This window comes from Aquila chrysaetos, chromosome 2 (assembly GCF_900496995.4).
Source record: "Aquila chrysaetos chrysaetos chromosome 2, bAquChr1.4, whole genome shotgun sequence".
NCBI lineage: Eukaryota > Metazoa > Chordata > Aves > Accipitriformes > Accipitridae > Aquila > Aquila chrysaetos.
The window spans coordinates 81,625,856-81,638,492 of record NC_044005.1 but is presented as its reverse complement, the minus strand read 5'-3'; the positions used below and the strand labels follow the sequence as shown (position 1 = coordinate 81,638,492).

At 46.4% G+C, this 12,637-nt stretch overlaps 1 long non-coding RNA gene across 1 annotated transcript; it reads right to left on the bottom strand.

Moving 5' to 3' along the window:
- Positions 1-159: 159 nt before the first annotated feature.
- Positions 160-7,172, bottom strand: LOC115338151. The gene is made up of 3 exons (XR_003922342.2): positions 5,782-7,172; positions 2,037-4,758; positions 160-1,348 (listed from the first exon to the last, which is right to left on the bottom strand). It is a non-coding gene; the product is annotated as an uncharacterized LOC115338151 (long non-coding RNA).
- Between the last annotated feature and the right edge of the window lie 5,465 nt (positions 7,173-12,637).

Genomic DNA, 12,637 nt, shown 5'->3' with positions numbered 1-12,637 from the left:
TGTTACTAGTCATCACAATCATTGGTCACTACCTGTGTGGGCTGGGTTTATAACTACGAATTTTAGGTAGAAAACTCATCATCTCACTATTTATCCTGCATGCTAACCAAATCTTCCACTTCGACTCTCTCCCAAGACATACCAATATACAAACAACACTGATTAGTAAAAATATATTTTCCTGATGCTTTTCACATTAAAGTAATAGTTGGATATTGTATACAGAATGATGCAAATACATCAGGTAAAGCCCCAGAATAAACACAATTCAAGTACAATTAAACTTCATGCAGTGTACGTCAATCTTAGTTCATGAAAAAAAAAAAAAAAGATAATTTTGTTAGATATAGCCGACAGAAACTAAGGATCATTGCAAACTTCACTATGCAAGATGAGTGTCCACTGCCTTGCCTCCTCCAGCGTAAACACACAAGAAAGGAAGGAAGGCCTACTAAAACCAAAACACCATTCAAAATATACAAATCCCTCCTTGAAAAGAAAGTAAAAAAAGAATGAACTACTTGCAAAGGTTGTAAGCGTGCTGACTGAATTGCTTGTCCTTGTGATCCTTATTGCAGTGTTGGGGTAATAGAAAAAAATATTTATTAAGCCACACAGAAGACAAAACCATTATAAAGCTACAGAATGACCATTTAAAAAGTTTCAAAGTTAGGAAAACAGAAGTTAAATAACACTAGAATGAAAGTTTTCTACGTAGACTTAATTCAATGTCCTTGTATATGTGTAGTATATAACACTTCATACTTGCAGATAAACATCCTAACTTTTCCCTTTAGGTTTCCACAGGTATTTGTTTGTACCAAAAGAAGAATCTCCAGCATCTTGAGTTCCAACCTCCAGAGACAAATACTGTCTGGCAACTTTTCTGCTACTTCTTCTTTAAAAATTGCTCTGCTTTTCCCCTTGTAACCTCTCTCCACCATCTGTCTCTCCTTCCATAATTCAAGGTACTACATTCCTTTCCTTGATCTCCTAGTCCCAGCCTATATTCCCAGTACGTTTGTTCCAGTCTCTTTAACCAGTCATCCCTCTTCTCTTCTCCCAGGCTCATTTCTGACCTTAAAACACAGGGTCCCACCCTTTCCACAGTCAGTCTCCAGGAAATCTTTAGGCTCCGTTCTGCAACTGTGCCTTATTCTTCTCTTTCTTCCCCACGGACCCCGTCTCACCTATCTCCTTTTCTGCACTTCTTTCTTTTCTCAGCTGAGCACTATTCTGTGTTGCTTCCTCTTCTATGTACAGAAAGCCAGTATAGGGTTAGAAGTGGCCCAGGGCATGAAAAGTTTTTCTGAGTTCCCCAAAAGTCCTTGACTGAAGCATCTTTACTCTGTGGGGAAAGCACGCATAACACATCTGGTCAGCTAAGGGTAAAGTAACACCCTAAAGAAACAAAGAAGTTTGCAGTGATCCTTAGTTTCTGTAGGAGATCTCTAAAAAGCCTAAAGTAACAGCTTTCTCACAACTTGCCTGAACCTGTATGAATTCCTATTGACATAATTACTAAGACTTCGAAAAAATTGGGGAGAATTTTCACAGGTGTGATGGAAGGCTTATTTTTGACAGGAGAGCTATCCCTCTGCCAAACTTAAAATCCCTGCTTCAAAGCAGGGTGGTGCTGGAGAATTTTACAGAAAAGACCTCGAAGTATTAACATGAGCAAAGTGGCACTTTGTTCCTAGGCTCATTCACTGAAGGAGCTGAATTATTTGGCTGAAATATTACAGAATTCAGCCAGAGGCACAGACAGGGTATGAAAAGTTTTGGCTTAAACTCAGTGCTTCAAAAAGGTATAAACAACTAAAGCCGGTGTTGTATAATGGGAATGGAGGCTGTCTTCACTGGTGCCTGCAGTGGTGCATAATAAGTGGTGCTGCTCGCACAGACACACGGAGTTCTGACCCTGCTTCTTCTCTTTCCATGATTGCAGCAGGGAAAAGGATCTTTTAATAGAAATACTAGAACAGTTTGAAAGGTCATTAATGACCCATTCTATATAATATTCATTTATTCCCTACCTAGCATTCCATTTATTTAGGAGCTCAAGAAGCAACCAGAAAATAAACATCATCTCAGGGTATTCCCAGGATTATTCTCCAGGACATCTCCAAAGCAGCCCGCAGTCCTCAACCCGTGAGAGACAAGGAGGCATGTGAGGAGTGAGAGATGCGTATCAGTCCTTCCTGCATGCCAGCCGAGGTTAACAAGATGTACGTGCCACAATGACTCAGCAACAACAGACCTGCAATTTCCTGCAGCCTTCGGGCATTTGACATCAGAATGACTCAGCATCCACACTCCACACGGAGAGTCAAGGAGTCCTTTGCACAGCTGCACCAGAGCATCTCTAAAAGAATTTAGGAGAAATAATGGTAGCTTTCAAGGTCTCCTTTTTGTAACTTTTTTAGTCATTGCAGTAACCTTCCTGTGATTGTTTCTACAATGAGACACTGCTGCATGGGGCTGGTTGTGCCTCCACACCTCTTACAAAGCAGGATCGCACCTCCTTCTCCGAGAAGTTCTTATCACACCATCTTTTCCACCAAATCTTTGATATGTGGCAATACTAAAATAAGTAAATGCACAAATATTGTAAGGTAGGAGTCATCACTGAATTCTGGAGGAAAGGAGCTGAGCCACGTCTTACAGGCTTGGGCATTTTTCGTGCCCAAGAATGAGAGGCAGATCACACTCCAGCCAGTGAACCGCCTGCCCCCAGCACCCGACCCACCCCCGGCGAGCTGAGGACCTCCAGCTCTGAGTGAGGAGTAGGAATGGAAAACACGTGCTACGCCGAGCAAGGTCCCTTCTGCACCCATGCTTTGAGAGGAGGGCACAGCTACCCAGCCTCAATCAAGAAGTCCCACGTAGAGCACAAACTCACTCCACAGAAGAATCGCTGTGTTTCTCCTTCATGAGGGCATCTAAGCACTAGCGCATGGACTTCTATGCCCACAAAGAACAACAGACTCCTGTTGTCCAAAAGTCAGGTCTGTCAAGCTTCAACACCAGTGATGTGAAAAACAACTGAGGGTTCAAATCTGATGGTGGGGATTCATACACCGTCACGTAACACAAGTTGTTTCAGTCATCTTTTCAAGCAAACAGCTAAGGAATTAACTTCCAAACCAATACGCAAAAAGAATATTACTTAGCTTGCAAGCTTTTTTGCTGTCATTTACTTTTTTAAGTGCTGCCGCTCCTAAGCAAGCTCTGCTTGTGCTGTCAGCAGCACAGATATTGGCCAGCTTCAGTCCAGATGCTGGAGAGTGGCTTTAGCAGTCGCTCTCGCAGCCACTTCAGTTGTTTTAGCCTGCTCGACTCAAAAAGCACAGACGAGTGCTTGAAATGTTAGCTTGGCACCACGCTACCTTAACACAGCCATGCAACTGTGGGACCGCAGCTGGTGGGTGACCGTCCGGCGGGGAATGCAGGCGGAGGAACTGAGGTCTGACACTGGAAGTTAGGAAACACCAGATAAATTATTTCCTGGCAACCTTTATTCTGTTCCCTCCTGCAATTACAATTCAATACAGTCTTTAATTATGTAATCACGTTCTATTCTTCCCCTTTTTTGCCTCTTACATTTCATGCAGAAAATGGATTCCCATGGTAGCTAAATTAAGGTTTCGGAGGCAACTCTAGGTGTAGTGATGCCTCGCTTCTGTGCAGCTTGACCCTTCATCCTAAATTATATTTTTGGCAAAGTCAGGTGAATTTTGAGTGTCCTTTACCACAGCTTTGCAAGTGGCTAGCAGAGGCAGTCTTTGCTTTTCATGCATCACAAGCTTGAACTCCAACATGCATTGCCTTGTGAAAAGTTTCAGTGTTTGGTTGGTTTGTTTCCAGAAGAAAATTGTTTCTACTAAACACTAAAATGTGATCATTTTTCATGTGAGATGTTGCATTTTCACTGGAAATCGTGAAAGAAAATGGGATACGAGCAATTGAGCTGCAGTTCCCACAAGGCATGAAAGTAGCACTCCACATTGAAAAAACATAGTTTTAAACATGAAAGCTTGAGGTTGAAAATTGATGAGGTCAGGCTCAGACCTTCAGCATCCAATTTTTCACCAAAAAGCCAATATTTGCTTTGAGGGAAGAAAGTCAAGCCTCCTCCTAATTCTGATTCCAAGTAGCAGCCAGCACTGTTTGAAAATGTTACTAGGCAATGGCAGGACAGCAGAGAACAAATGAAACCAAATTCTTTCCTCAATGTACTTTACCTTGCATTTGGATTTGAAGAGAAGAAACTGTTTCTAGTTTTGTTTACCTCGCCTGCTTCAGCTCTTTTGTGTATAGTTCTAATGAAGTTCTGGGGGCAGGATGAACCCCCTTGAAGAACACTGTGTTTCTGTCCCTGCCAGTCAGTTGCTCCAAGGACTGAAAACACAACATTATGTTTTCTTGTTGGCAATTTGAGAAGCTTTGATATCTGCTGTTTATGTTTAATGCCTGTTTAAAAGCATCTTTTCCAACACACCACTGACCAGTCCCGAAAGCTTTTTGCATTGTTCTGAAGGGATTTGTTTATTCTGTTTTAATCTATGGGTAGCTAATACGGTCTGGATCTCAGGTTTGCTCTTTATTGAACTAGGTGACTCATCTGTCATGGCTACTTCTATTCCGGTCTGTCCATTTCTTCAGCCTGTTTTTCTGGGTTTGCCTGCAGTTTGTTCTTGGCTGCCTTCAGGCAGATGTTCTTCATTTCAGCTCCTCTTTTCAGTCTCGTAACTCAGCCTAAAGTGAGAACATAAAAGAAACCAAATACTCCAGGAAAGTGATGACAAACAAAGCTTTCTTAGAGGTGAACCTATTTAATCAGTCAAGGAGATTCGATGCTACCATGGAACACAGGAAATACTTGAGACTTACAAAGTTTTATTATGATAAAAACTTTAGGCTGATGGAGTTTTGTATTAAGTTCTTTTATGAATATTTAGGAAAACAGATTTTTCACTGTACAGCCCTGAGACTTTTTTATGGCTTGCACCAGACATCCTGTGCCTGGAGCTAATAAATAGCTGCAATATCAAAATTTAAAAGGCAATACTGTGGATTCCTATGGGAGTCCTCCTTTCCAAAAGCCCTTCATGCTACTGAAATGCCTTTACCCCACTAAAATCAGTTTCATCAGAAGTGGCTTGATGCAGATTCCCTATACTATCTCATTGATGTATTAGTTTATGGGACAGGGAACCCACAGCACACAAGAGGCCCCTCTAAATAATCTGTTCAAGAAATGGCAAATTAGTAATTGTTTTTGCTTATCATCAGAATCAAATCCACTTCTGTGCATTGAATATGGCTCTTTCAGAGAACCTCTGTTGCTTTGTGGAAACACTTTTTGAGAAAAGCATTCTCTTTTTATGGTGCAGTTACAAGGGTTTTTTTTTATCATGGCTCTCATTTTTATTATTATGAAAATAAACATTTGCATGAAAACAGGATTTTTATTCTTTGAGAATTATTCATAAGACCACCTTTTTTTTTGCATTCATTTAATAATTTTCATCTTTGAAGAGCAATAAAACATGTTAGTTACTATCTACCATAATACTACAGCAAAAATGAATTCTTTTTCCATTAACATCATAAAGGTATATGAGACATTGCAGTAGACTGTCATGAAGAATACTATTTTCACCTACATGTTTATGATAATTTACATGGGAGATAAATGGGTGCCAGGAGTAGAGCTTTCACACAACTGTTTCTAATAAAAATGGGGAAAAAAACAGCACAGCACAAAAACTTACTGACCTTTGCTGCTTGCAGACTCCTGTTGCTTCCTGCAGTCCTGCTTTGGAGTCTTAACGTCATGTGTAAGTGAATCCAGGATGCAGGCATATGACTACTGCTTGTAGAAGATACTAAAGAAAAAAAACCAAACCAATACATTTTATTTGACTAGCATACTTGTTCTCATTTTCTTGCATGAGTTGGTGTAGCCATTGCAAAACTGCCACAAAGAAAGAAGCATTGTTAGAAATTAATTTTCTATGAGAATAAAACATATTGCTAGTTTTTAGTGATCAAAATAACATTATGAAAATGCCTCCATCTTTGATGTTTTTGTGCCTAATGAAGCTTCAGACACTTAACATTAATTTACAGAGGCATAATACTGCAATCAAAGCTACTGTCCTTTTAATCTTCACTTTCTCATAATGAAGGTCTTGAACTCAGTTTTTTAATTTTCAAAGTCCAGTCTTTTTTTTTTATCAGTACAGACTAACTGCTGCCAAAGATGTAAGGGGAAGTACAGGCCATCTCATATGTCCTCATTATGATGTTTCCTATCACTCAACACAGGCATAATTTGATCACCTGAAAAAAAAAAAAAAAAAACAACTAAACAACTTTAAACAGTTATTACTGCTGGAAATCCACATGAAGAATGGATCGTATGTCATAATGTGATGTTTTCTTTACATTTCTCAGTACATCCTCTTACATATAAAGCAAACATTTCATCAGCCATGCTCTTTCCTTTTTCTTTACTAAGGCAGGTTTTCCATTTGAAGAAGGATTTCCACATGATTTAAAGGATCTTTTGGACTTTTCAAATGATCCCTCAAAAGCTTGCCAAACTCCACGTCCACAGTCTAGTTCCAGAGGTATCAAGGAGGATCTTCTAGTTAGTTCTTCTTCCCCAAAATGCTTCTGTGTGCCTGAAAAACCAAAATCCTTTCTGTATAAACCCCCTACTTCTTCACGTACTGGCCCTCTGAAATTTTGGAGCACTGGAATGTCTGTTTCTGAACGTTTTTATGGTCATGTAAATTAATATTCTGGGCCTACCTCTGGCCAGTGTACCTCCTCTAGAAAGTCTTCTGCTGTTGCTGGTTTGCAAAGGCAGTTTGCCTACCAAGTTTGCAATTCATGGCCAAGTCATCAAGTGGTGCTTTCCGGCTGTTTAAGCTGCGGGACGCTTTCCAGCGAGCAGGTCCGAAGGCACGCGCTGACCCTGCCTAAATCCTTGCCCAGCCGAAGCCTGGGAATGCCTCCGCTCCCCGCAGCCTCCACCCAAGGGCAACCTGGGCGCCGGGGCAGACCGCGGTCCCTCGGCACACCAGCAGCACCCCACGCGGGCGGTGGGTCCTCCCACGGAACGCTCCTGCTGCCTCCATCAGACACAGCTGAAGCTTACGCAGACGGATGAAGGAGGAAGGCTGTAAAAACAGCTTATCGTGGCAAACGCGGTTTCTGCGAAATCTGGATGTTCCACAGAAAACTTATTTTTTAATGAGAAACACTGAAACGTGATGATTCACTTTATCATGAATGTAAAAGTGTTCTTTGCTGCATACTGAACTCTAACTAAGGCTTCAGGAGCCTTGTGATCTAGAAGCTCTTACCCCCCTTTGCCTCCTAGAAAGCTTCCTGGCCAGACTCTACTTCCCATGATTTACTGGAGCCACCCCTCACTAGCGTGAAGAACGGCATTTCTTTATCAGATCGCAGGCTTCATCCGACGAGTTTTTCATTCTGTTCCTCTTTCCCCCCCTTACCAGACCACATCCCAGAGGTGGACGACTGTGGCACCCGGCACTGACACCCATTCAGCCTCTACCGAGCCTTCAGGCACTGTTGGGACTTTTTGAGAGCCGCGAGTTGCAGCTCGCTGTACTTTCCCTGTGGTGAATCCACAGCATCGCCCGAGCACCCTGTCAGCTTTAGAGCACCTCAGTGCTGCCTTGCCTGAAAGACTGGATACAAAAGAGAAAGCACGCCACACATTTTCTTGTGCCTTCAGGCCACAGCACACCGTACAGCTCAGCCACCCACCTGGAAGTCCTGGGCCCCCGGACAGGTAACGGCCACGCAGTTCCCCTTTCACGAACCCAAGACCCAACAGCCACAGAAAGCCAGCAGAATATTTTAACCCGGGGTTGCGGTCCAGAGATGAAGAATACCGCTGACAGGCAGAGCCCACTTGCCAAAGATTTTTTTTACCGCTTAGGAGGATTAACAGAGAGAACGGTGTTAAATTCAACTCCTTTCAGCGGTTAGTCAAACTAATCATTAATTCATTAATATCCACTTATCTTCTGGATGGGTGACTCGCATCCGTGGCTGAAGCGCCACATATTTCAGTCTGACTCATTACTCTTTAAGTTCGGAATTGTTCTGTCTCACATTGTTTTCAGCTATGCTGCTAGTCTTTGCTTACTCCCATTAACAGCTTTGCCATGGCCTCACGTCTCCCTCCAGCACCCTCCCAGTGTCTGTGGGCACAAGCCGACATTTGCTGTCTGAGGCAGGCTGGAAGATTTACTGCCTCATCCACGAAAGAGGAATCCTCGCTCCTCCAGAAAAGCCAGTCACAGCTTTATCACTCCTCGCTGCTGAGCATACGCTCCAGCTGATCTAAAAAAGCCTTGGAAGGTGCTTGAGAACCGGAGCTGCTGGCAAGGCAAAGAAGTGGCAGTCACTCCCTGCCCCCTCCAAGAATTCACATTCTGCAAGGGGGATTTTCCTCTCATTTAAGCCTGAAAACATTCCTGAGAGGAACAGTTTGTCCTCAAGTTGGCATAATGTTGCACTAAACATTTGCCACTTACTGTTCTGCAAGCTGTTAAGCTTCCTGTGAAAGCAGTACGATACCACAGAAGCACTCTTTTGTAAACAGTCCTACATCATTTTATTAAAGTACTGTGGCAATACGGATCTGGGTACAAAACAAGGGGAAGTTGCATCAGTATGTGGGCTGCAAATGGGGCAAGGGGAACTATTATCCTAAATTAACACAGAAAAACAAATTATATTCATCCAGGAAGCCTTTTACAAGGAACAGCATGTAGAAAGAAAAAAACACAACTCTAATGCTAAGCATAGGATATACAGACAGAAAGACAGGAAGGGTGTGATTTGAGAGTAGTCCTGATGTGCGATTGCAATGGGAAATAAGGAGAAAAAGAAAAACAATGAAAAGTTTCTGTAGGTTCTGGAAAAGGTACAGAAATAAAGGAGAAATGCACTTCTTACAAAGATTCTGGACAAGATTCCAAGTGAGCAAGAAGTCCCTTCTTTCCTCACTGTACAAGGACACCAGCACCCCACTGGGCAGCACGGAGCCCTTGTTTGGCTAAGGTCCTTTCTGTTCCCTTCCTTACTGAACTGTAGAGCTTATCTGCAGTCTTGAACAGTAACTCGTATTTACTATGCACTTTACAAGCCCCCTACTGCTAACAATCTAATTGCAACACAAGAATTAACAGATAAACGCAGATGAACATCACTCAGTGGATCTCGGTGGTCCTTTCTAGTCTAGCATCCCCACGGAAACAGGAAAGCACCCTGAAACTGAATTGTTCACCTTAAGAGACATCAGTTGAAGAACATCTGCACCCTGACTGCCAACCACTGCACCCTAACTGCTGACATAGTTTTTGCAAGTTTCTGATTTTCTGAGTGGATCTCGGGAAACGTAGCAGAATGAGAGTCACGTACTTGTCTGTACCTCTGCAAAAAGTGATCAGGCTGAACCTGCTCCAGAGGTGGCAAGTAAGCAACTTGCGGGAACAAACCAGTTAAAGCACTACACTACTTTACAGAAGATTAAACACACCCAGAACTTCTCTCTGACACCGAAACCGGCCAGACCAGAATGTCCCATGCCTGCCCTGTTGACCACTCGTTCTCTCCAAAGCATGGGAGCTGCTTCCAAACTGCCTAGAGGGAATAGCCTCTGTTCTGTACTAACTCCCACGTAGTGCCCAAGAACTGCTGGGAGAAGTCCGAGCCGATCCAGCCCGACCAGGGACCACGTTAATGACCCAGCACTGCAGATGACTGAGTTTGTTACTCTGGAAGATTTAGCATAAGAGACACCACCTGTGGCACTAACTTCAAGGCAGTCGTGAGCAAGAATTAACTGGAGGAGAACAACAGTGCTTTCAAGAACTCACAGCAAAAGCATATTAACCGGACTGCATGTCTGTACGTACCAGAGGCAGAAAACAGATCAATACTCCAGAAAGGAAGCTCCTAAAGGAGCTGTTGTTCAGCAGAACACTGCTTGGAAGGGCAAACTCAGGACTGTAAGCACAGAAACTATTTTCTTTTGTCTGTTGCTCCTGCAAGGCAATGGGTTTGTTGAGTGCTGCGGAGGGGAAGGCTGACGAGGAAGACAAGGGCATCCCTATTTACAGACAGACAAGATTGCACCAAAAGTGCCTGACTTACATAAGTCATTTGTCCTCCTGTTTGTGTAAGCAATCCAGCCAGACCACAAATACCTTCCTGAGTGCTCAGGTGAAAAGCGGTTGCAAGTCACTGTTCTGAGAAAATGCTCTGAAACGCAGAGCCCAAGGCTGTGACACCAACCGAAGACCTCTGCATACCAGCACTGGAGGCCGGTGAGTCATGGCATGCGTGAAACAGCAGCATTTGAGAAGCCCTTCCTAACCAAGTCCAGTAAAATTTATTGTTCTGAATTTGCAATTAACTCAGATTAAATTGACATAAAAGGGAGCATCTGACTTGTAGCCTTTTTGTAAGTGTGGGTTTGAATCTCATTTATAAAATAAAGGCACTTTCTGCTTCTGAAACAACATCAGCGGGCATTACTTGTTTCTAAATGCAGTAATGCTGCATTTCACACAGTAAAGGAGCCAGGCCCTAGTTTGTTAGCACTTGTTCTGTGTCTGGGCTGAGAAACTAATCGATACCCTCAAATCCTGCCCCAGATGAACTTTTGTGCAAACTTGTGTCTTACAGCAACAGACCGAGTCACATCCTGCCTTAAGCCACAACTGGGTTCATGTTGCTGTAAGAGAGACCAGAGTTCGGCCCCCTCCCCCTTCCTTTTTTTCAGATAAACACACCAGCTCCAATTCTGATCTCCCGGCCTGTCCGACAAACCCAAACCCACTCGTCCTACGCCAAGGGACCTGCTCCGGGGTGGCAGCTGGCCGGGGCTGTGCTGCACAGCGCAGGCAGGGGCAGGGGCAGGAGCGGGAGCAGGAGCGAAAACAGGAGCAGGGGCAGGGGCAGGGGCGGGAGTGGGAACAAGAACAGGAGTGGGAGCAGGGGTGGGAGTGGGAGTACAAGCAGGGGCAGGAACAAGGACAGGAGCAGGAGCAGGAACAAGGACAGGAGCAGGAGCAGGAGCAGGGGCAGGAACAAGGACAGGAGCAGGAGCAGGAGCAGGAACAAGGACAGGAGCAGGAGCAGGAGCAGGGACAAGAACAGGGGCAGGAGCAGGGACAGGAGCAGGGACAGGGACAGGAGCAGGAGCAGGGACAGGAGCAGGGGCAGGGACAGGAGCAGGGACAGGGACAGGAGCAGGAGCAGGGACAGGAGCAGGGGCAGGAGCAGGGGCAGGGACAGGAGCAGGGACAGGAGCAGGAGCAGGGACAGGAGCAGGAGCAGGGACAGGAGCAGGAGCAGGAGCAGGGACAGGAGCAGGAGCAGGGGCAGGAGCAGGAGCAGGAGCAGGGACAGGGGCAGGGACAGGAGCAGGGGCAGGAGCAGGGGCAGGAGCAGGAGCAGGAGCAGGGACAGGAGCAGGGACAGGAGCAGGGGCAGGAGCAGGAGCAGGAGCAGGAGCAGGGACAGGAGCAGGAGCAGGAGCAGGGGCAGGAGCAGGAGCAGGGGCAGGAGCAGGAGCAGGAGCAGGAGCAGGGACAGGAGCAGGAGCAGGAGCAGGAGCAGGGGCAGGGGCAGGGACAGGAGCAGGGGCAGGAGCAGGGACAGGAGCAGGGGCAGGAGCAGGAGCAGGAGCAGGAGCAGGGACAGTGGCAGGGGACAGGAGCAGGGGCAGGAGCAGGGACAGGAGCAGGAGCAGGAGCAGGGACAGGAGCAGGAGCAGGAGCAGGAGCAGGAGCAGGAGCAGGGACAGGAGCAGGAGCAGGAGCAGGGACAGGAGCAGGGACAGGAGCAGGAGCAGGGACAGGAGCAGGAGCAGGAGCAGGGACAGGAGCAGGAGCAGGAGCAGGGACAGGAGCAGGGGCAGGAGCAGGAGCAGGAGCAGGAGCAGGGGCAGGAGCAGGGACAGGAGCAGGAGCAGGAGCAGGGGCAGGAGCAGGAGCAGGAGCAGGAGCAGGGACAGGAGCAGGGACAGGAGCAGGAGCAGGAGCAGGGACAGGAGCAGGGACAGGAGCAGGGACAGGAGCAGGAGCAGGAGCAGGGACAGGGGCAGGGGCAGGAGCAGGAGCAGGAGCAGGGACAGGAGCAGGGACAGGAGCAGGAGCAGGGACAGGAGCAGGAGCAGGAGCAGGAGCAGGGACAGGAACAGGGACAGGAGCAGGAGCAGGGACAGGAACAGGACAGGAGCAGGAGCAGGAGCAGGAGCAGGAGCAGGAGCAGGGGCAGGAGCAGGAGCAGGAGCAGGGGCAGGAGCAGGGACAGGAGCAGGAGCAGGAGCAGGAGCAGGAGCAGGAGCAGGGGCAGGAGCAGGGACAGGAGCAGGGACAGGAGCAGGAGCAGGAGCAGGAGCAGGAGCAGGAGCAGGAGCAGGGGCAGGAGCAGGGACAGGAACAGGGACAGGAGCAGGAGCAGGGGCAGGAGCAGGGACAGGAACAGGGACAGGAGCAGGAGCAGGAGCAGGAGCAGGAGCAGGGACAGGAGCAGACTCGGCAGCCGGAGGCGGGCGTCGCCAGGCAACGGGAGT